At 31.1% G+C, this 8,090-nt stretch overlaps 1 long non-coding RNA gene across 2 annotated transcripts in view; it reads left to right on the top strand.

Annotated features, from left to right (window-relative positions):
* The first annotated feature begins 921 nt into the window (after positions 1-921).
* Positions 922-8,090, top strand: part of LOC140442703 (uncharacterized) — a 47,856-nt gene continuing 40,687 nt past the window's right edge. For both annotated transcript variants that reach the window (XR_011951120.1, XR_011951119.1), the window contains exon 1: positions 922-1,085. This is a non-coding gene — a long non-coding RNA (uncharacterized lncRNA). The remainder of the gene's footprint in view (positions 1,086-8,090) is intronic.

Raw genomic sequence — 8,090 nt, 5'->3', positions numbered from 1 at the left:
GAAATGATCTGAACAGTGGCTGAATGTATCATCGATATATCATTTGCTACTTTTGCAAAGAAGGGTAAAATTTGATAGACACGAAAATACGATAATTTCTTTAATATCGTCATTCATGAAAACGAAGTTTTTATCTTTTATTGTCTTAATAATCATTGTTTTTATAGATGCAATAGCGTCTTTTATACTTTTTGGTAAAACCTATAGATTTTTCTTCTATTATTTTAAATAGTGTTACGAATATAGTGAACATCTTTGGCTGTTAAAGTACTTAAACAGGCAAGATTTTCTTTTAAAACAGAATGTATTACCTTGCAAGGCTTCTCACAAAATAATGCCATCGGTTGCTTTACGTTTAACACCAACACTTACTATCTACTTATTTAGTTTTTTCAATTTCTTTTTTATGCGTATGTTCAAGTTTACTGCGCATAATCAAGTTTTTGGCACCCACACTTCACCATTTTTTAACTTTTTATGGTTTGTAATTTTTTAAAATTCTACTATTAATACAGGTTTTCCACGTTCCCTAAAACTTTTAGTAGAGCATTCCATAATGTTTTGCTTGCAAGTAGATATTACAAAATGAAAGTGAAAATAAATTTAAACTTTCTTAAACCCACATTGATTTTTCCAGAAATTATAAGCCCCTGCTCGGAAACCAGTTGAGTGGTATCATTAAAGTACCGTAATTAGTATCGGCAGATATTAAGGGTACGATTTACTTCTAGTATCATCTAATTTTGATTATCTTTCAATATAATTTTGATTATTTTACTATTTTCTAGATAATAACCACGTGTAAATGTTGACATTTGATAAAAACGCTTTTACATACTACATATTTTAACTCGTTAGAATTTCAAATAACTATGTTAGTGAAATTCAAATTATAGTTTTAATGCTGACAGTACTGAAAGGATTTGTGTTTATACGCAATAATTTCGTGAGCTTTTCTAATATATTTTTGCTATATCTTTTCAAACTTGTGTTTGTGAGGATACGCCATGTATGTATATGTGTGATTTAGAAGATTATAATTCATGTTTTATGAAATAAATTGAAATATAATTCAATTACACAAGGTAGGAATGATTATTATTATATATTATCCATTACCCCAACTAAGACTTAATACGTAATGTAACAATAACACTGAAAACTTTGTTTTCAAAACTTCCACAAAATTTATTATAAAATCTTATCACTACAGCTGTTTCGGTAGAGTGCCTTTCTCAAGTGATCTATTTTTGACATCCTTTATTATTTTTGATAGTATTTTTGATCGTATTTTTGACTTTATAGTATTTAATGGAATAAGTTGTGAAGGGGAGAACTGTTTGTCTCAAGTTGGTCATTCAGAATTATATCTGTGTTTTTTAATTTGTTAATTTCCATAGATTCTAACAAAGATAGCTTAAGGACTTTATTTTAAATGTGAAGAATATGAAATTCGTCATTAAAAGAATGATTATGATCTAGAAGGTGAAGTGCGTATGTAGAATCTGTTTTTTTACTTATAGATTTATAAATCTATTGAAAAAATTATGGCTCCAAAAACCTTTTGTATAATGAATATTGGTTTTTTACTATCGCAAATTAGATTATTTAGTTTTTTACACTGTGTATTGAATTTTTTATCTATTATATTATCTATATTAATTCTCAAGTTAGAATCTAGAATGTCAAATTCTATATTATTTAATATATAATTTAATTCTGAATGACATACCTTAAGATAAACCGCTATGATATCTCGATTTTTGTATTGTTTTTTTCTGTCGTTTTTCAGCCATCTGGTCTCGTCGTGATGTATCCCTTTTTATGCCGCTGGGCTGAGGTTCTTGGTTTTTAACTGAATATATTTCGGAACACTTTATTTTGTAAACACATATTTAAAAACCAGATGTTTTGTGTCGCAAGTCTAGGTTTCAAAAGTAATCTTGAAAACAATATGGTCAAAAGTCGTATACTGACTTCTTTTAAATAATTGATGTATTCGACCGTTACTTGATGGAAATTCATTTTATAGAACAATAAAACACAGAAAACTTTGTTTTCAGAACTTCCACAAAATTTATTATAAAATCTTATCACTACAGCTGTTTCGACAGAGTGCCTTTCTCAAGTGATCTATTTTTGACATGTGTTTACACTTTATAGTCTTTAATGAAGAAAGTTGAGAAGGGGAGCACTGTTTTTCTCGAGTTGGTCATTCAGAATTATATCTGTGTTTATTAATTTGTTTATTTCCATAGATTCTAACAAAGATAGCTTAAGGCCTTTATTTTGAATGTGAGGAATTTGAAATTCGTCATTAAAAAAATGATTATGATCTAGAAGGTGAAGTGCGTATGTTAGATCTGTTTCTCTATTATTGAAAGCCTCTATTATTATATGTTCTGCTATTCGTTTATTAAAATTTCTACCAGTTTGACCGATGTAAGTTTTTGTCGACACCAAACAGTTTTTATATTGGTGGAGTTACGTAGGTCGTCTAGTTTCAAAACCCGACAAATCCACTTTTTATGAATTTTGAGCTATTCATGTCAAAAGATTTGTAATCTGGCCCTCTACAAGTTTATAGTGAATTTCCGATGCAAAACCCTCCTAATCTAATCTTAATTTGCATTTGAAATATTGGGTTGGTTTCAAAATCCAAGCACATGTTGAAATCAAGTACCAGCAAATCCGAGGCAACCAATCACAGCCAGGCAAGAAAGTGACGTCAGAGAAAATGTTTGTTAGTGTTGTTAAAACCGTTAAAACGTTTGGTTGTAATAGAAGTTTGCCCTGCAAAATTTGTGTTGTTTGAATAAAATCAATATAGTTTTATAGATAAAATTAGTTGTTAAAACGTTTTAAAATCAAAATAGTTATGGACAATTTCATTGTTCCCCAAGAACTGATGTTTGTTCTACGTGCTTTCAGCTAACAGAAAAGATAAAGGTTGAAGAAAATAATAAACTTAAAAATACATTATTAACCGAAAAACGCAAACATAAGTTACGAGCAAAAACTTTTTTTAGTTTACTCCAAGAAGAAAAGCAAAGCCTTAAAACCATATCCTTTGATTATCAAAAGAATCAGGCTATGCCGAAGATTCCTGATCAGTCTATTTATTACAGCCGGCAGTTATATACGCACAATTTTGCGGCTATAACAGGTTCATCCCATTCGCCGTTGACTAAGGAAAATGTGTTTTTGTATACATGGACAGATGATCAACATTTAAAAGGAGCAAATGAAATAGTCAGTGCCGTTTATCACAAGCTTTGATATACAAACTTCGATGACGATATACGCAGTGTACTACTTGTTGCAGATGGGTGAGGAGGACAAAATAAAAATTCTATCATGATAACTATGTGTACTAAATGGCTTAGTGTAGATGCACCTTCATTTAAAAAACACTTGGAGATTATATTCCCTGTGGCTGGACACTTATTTATTCCCCCAGACAGAGTATTTGCAAAGATCAAAAAAGTTATTAAAAAAAAAAACAACATCGTTTCTCCAGAAGAGTTCGTTGAAATTTTTAAAGACAATGGAACTCTCTATATCTTGGGTCAAGATGTGACAGCGTATGACTGGAAAAAGGATTGCCAAACTGCACTTAAACCTCCTGCACAGTGGCACTTTCGATTTAATATGAGCAAAAGATTTCTATTAAGACGTGGAAAAAGCAAAGTTGTAACTATTAGTAACTATTAGAGGAGAACAGTCTTATAAATGTGATCTAGGAAATATAAGTCTGTATTTAAAAAAGGAAAATCCGTTAAAAGTATGCTCCAATCTACAGTCACAGGTGGTGTACGTCCTAAAAAAGAAAAACTTGAGGATGTAAAGAGCTTAATGGAAAAACATTGGGGAGAAAATTGGCAACAACTTGAAACTCTAAAATACTTTCATAATATTTATAAAATATATGATAATGTTGAAGACAACGAGATTCCAGAGATAACCAACAATGACCATTTGTGTAAATCAATTGACGAAGTTCCGGAATTAATAGTTTAATTTAATGTTTTTTGTCAAAATAAAACCAATTATATGATTAAACAACAATGTTTGTTTTTGTGCAAAACCTGACAAGTCCATTTTTGTTTTCTAAATTTTATTTAAAATTACGTATTTCCAGAATAATTACAAATGGTTTTTAATTCAGAAACATATCTTTTGACTAATAAAAAAATATAAATACCCATAAGCTTAACTTTCATACCAAAATAGTTTTTTTGAATTTCCCAACATTTGACCTCAGTGGATTTGTCGGGTTTTGATACTAGACGATTCAGATGACGTATTGGTATGTTTCACAGGAACTAACAGGCGACTCGACCAATTTTTATCGTATATTAAGTCATTTTATAGTCATATTGAATTTACAATAGAAACAGAACAAAATCAATCCATAATTTTTTTAGATTTAAACTAGGACTAGACTTTTTAGACTTAAAACAAACATGACTTCTCCATATTTCATAAACCTACCCATACTGACACGACTATACACAATTCTTCATCTCATTCCACACAACAAACTGGCAGCCTATTGTAGCATGTTATATAGATTAACAGAAATTCCGATGTCAAAATATAACTTTAAGACACCATTAAATATAATTAAGCAAATAGTAGTAAATAATGGATACAATGAATAAAAAATTAATAAAATTTTAAATCAAAAACTACACAAGAAAGCCCTGAAATTAGTATTTCCGCCACCAGAGAAAAAACCCAGTAAATTCTGCTTGAATACATATACAGGCAAAATATCAACAAAAATAGCCAAACACATAAAAAGGAAAGGAATAACACCAGCTTTCAGAACAAACAACAACTTAGGCAAATATATTAAAAACATCAAGAGCCATAATAAAAAGCACTTATACAATGGTGTATACAAACTTAAATGTGGCGGCTCCCAAAAACTTACATCGGTCAAATTGGTAGAAATTTTAATAAACGAATAGCAGAACATAAAAGGGCTTTCAATAATAGAAAAGCAGATTCTACATACGCACTTCACCTTCTAGGTCGTAATCATTATTTTAATGATGAATTTCAAATTCTGCACGTTTAAAATAAAGGCCTTAAACTATCTTTGTTAGAATCTATGGAAATTAACAAATTAAAAAACATAGATATAATTCTGAATGACCAACTTGAGACAAACAGTTCTCCCCTCCTCAACTTATTTGATTAATGACTATAAAGTGTAAACGCATGTCAAAAATAGATCACTGGAGAAAGGCACTCTGCCGAAACAGCTGTAGTGATAAGATTTTATAATAAATTTTGTGGAAGTTTTGAAAACAATGTTTTCAGTGTATTATTGTTACATAAAATGAATTTCCATCGAGTAACGGTTGCAAGAACACTTGCACACCGTAAGAACACTGATAGAAAAATGCACCGAATATAATGTTCTAATTCATATGGCGTTCATCGATTTCCATAAAGCATTCGATTCCATCGAATTATGGGCAGTGCTTGAATCTCTAGAAAATGCACGTGTAGATTTAAGATACACTAACATAATTAAAAACATATATGAAAATGCCACCATGCAGATAAAGCTGGACGAAAGCACAAAAACTAATCCCATAAGACTACAACGGGGAGTAAGACAAGGAGACACCATCTCTCCCAAACTATTTACCCTTGCTCTAGAAGACATTTTTAAGAAACTAGAATGGAACAATAAGGGTATCAACGTCGACGGATCATACTTAAACCACTTGCGATTCGCAGATGACATAGTTTTAATAGCCGATAATATCCAAGAACTAAATGATATGTTACAACAATTAAATGCAGTTTCAGGAGCGGTAGGCTTAAAAATGAACTACAGCAAAACAAAAATACTGAGCCGAGACCACACAAATATAACAATACAAAATCATACCATAGAAAATGTTGAACATTATGTATATCTAGGTCATGTTATCAAACTAGGAAAACCAAATCAAGATGCTGAAATTAAAAGAAGAACACAACTGGCATGGGGCGCTTTCGGCAAATTAGCATATATCTTGAAAAACACCTCCATTCCTGTAAACTTAAAAAAAAAGGTGTATAACACATACATACTACCGGTTTGTACTTACGGCTTGGAGACAGTAACCCTTACCAAAAAATGTGCTAAAAAATTAGAAACACCGCAAAGAGCAATGGAACGAATCATGCTTGGAATATCACTAAGAGACAAGATTAGAAACACCAAGGTAAGACGTAGAACGAAGATTAGGGATATTGTGGAAGAAATTGCAAAAATAAAATGGCGCTGGGCAGGTCACGTAGCCCGATATAATGACAACAGGTGGACACGGAGAATTCTGGAATGGAGACCAAGGACGACAACAAGAAGCATGGGAAGACCTCAAAAAAGATTGGTGGATGACATAAGAACAGTGGCAGGCAAACAGTGGATCAGATTGGCACAAGATAGAGAAAGATGGAAGCAATTGGGAGAGACCTACATTCAGGAGTGGATGGAAAATGGTTGACAAAGAAGAGAACGGTCGAATCCATCAATTACTTAATAGGTAATATTAAATTGAAACCTCCATAAGGTACAACATAGTGGTTGAATATGTAATAAGAATCAATAAATAATATTTGCATATACATGCTAATCATTTAATAACAGAACAAAACATGACATAAAAATAACTTTAAAAAAGAAAGGTAAGTAATATTTTAAAATAATTAGACATAAAAAGATAGAAAGACGAAAAATAAATAGAACTTTTACCTATAAAAACTTCTCTTCCGTTTTAATTGCTTTAATTCCGTTTAATTGCTTTAACACATTAAGCGCCACCATGTTAAAAAGAAACCAGTTCTGTGGGCCACTGTGTAAAATTCATAGATGTGTATTAAAAATGCCCTACTTAACTGTGTATTTCTTAATTTATATGTTATATTTTTATCTTCTCATAAAAATATTTTTGTATCAAAATGGATACAAGTGGCCCATTTTTGTATTTGGTATTGTCTAATTCTTTCGTATAAAGGTTGATCTTGTCTCATTATTAAAGTATGTATTAGGGAAACGGTTGGTTTTGATATTATAGTTGACTGGATTATTATCATTTGCATGAGCAGCTGACGCATACGGTAAACTTAGGTACATTGTCCTATATTCTTAAGTTGGTTCTCCCGTTAGGCACTGAAGGCTTACGACAGGCGATGTTCGGAAAGTTCCTGTGGCAAATCGTAATGAACTGCTTTGTATTGTATCTAGTTGCTGTAATAGAGATTTTTAGCAGAAGAATAAACAATAGAACTATAATCAATTTTAGATCTAATTAGACATTTGTATAAATACATGAGGCTAGAGAAGTCAGCTCCCCAATTATGAGCAGCGATGGTTCTTAATAAATTTATTGGGTTTTGACATGTTTTCTTTAAGTTTACAATATGGTCTCCCCAGGTTAGTTTTAAATTAAAAGTCATACCTAGGAAACGAATGCTATTTTAAAATTCCAACAATTGCCCGTAGAGGTATAATGATGGATTTACTTGGAAATGTTTTTTTGAAAAAAACACACTTTTTTTTTAGATGTAGAAAAATTCAATCCTATGGATTCTGATTAGCGACCTAAGCTATCTAGTGAAGTTTGAATATGTTTTGGGTAGATGTGATATTTTTCTCTTTAGTAAATATAACCAGATTATCAGCAGAAAACAACATTATTAGGCGTAATTAAGTAAACAAACATATATATTTCTAGATAAAACAAAAAATATACTACAGCTACCTACTAATTTTAAAGACAGGTAACGCAAACCTTAGTAATACACTCCAAACAAATAGGATTTGAGCAACGCACACATTTATAATTTGTCTTCCTCATTTTTGATGATGAAAAAATGCTACACAATTTTCTTTTGGGAAGCTTATCATCTGGAACATTGTCGCCGATATTCTCGACAGGCACTTCGGGATTTATTCCCAAAAAAATCTCTATCTGTTTTCTAAGGTCTCGGGGAAGATTTGTTTCAAGTCTTTGCCTTCAAATCTTTTACAAATTTAAAACGTAGAAGTAATTTATTATCTTTGTAACAAAGATAAAGGATGT

This window comes from Diabrotica undecimpunctata, chromosome 6, assembly GCF_040954645.1.
Source record: "Diabrotica undecimpunctata isolate CICGRU chromosome 6, icDiaUnde3, whole genome shotgun sequence".
Lineage (NCBI taxonomy): Eukaryota > Metazoa > Arthropoda > Insecta > Coleoptera > Chrysomelidae > Diabrotica > Diabrotica undecimpunctata.
The sequence above is the reverse complement of the archived record's forward strand: the minus strand, read 5'-3'. Positions and strand labels throughout refer to the sequence as shown.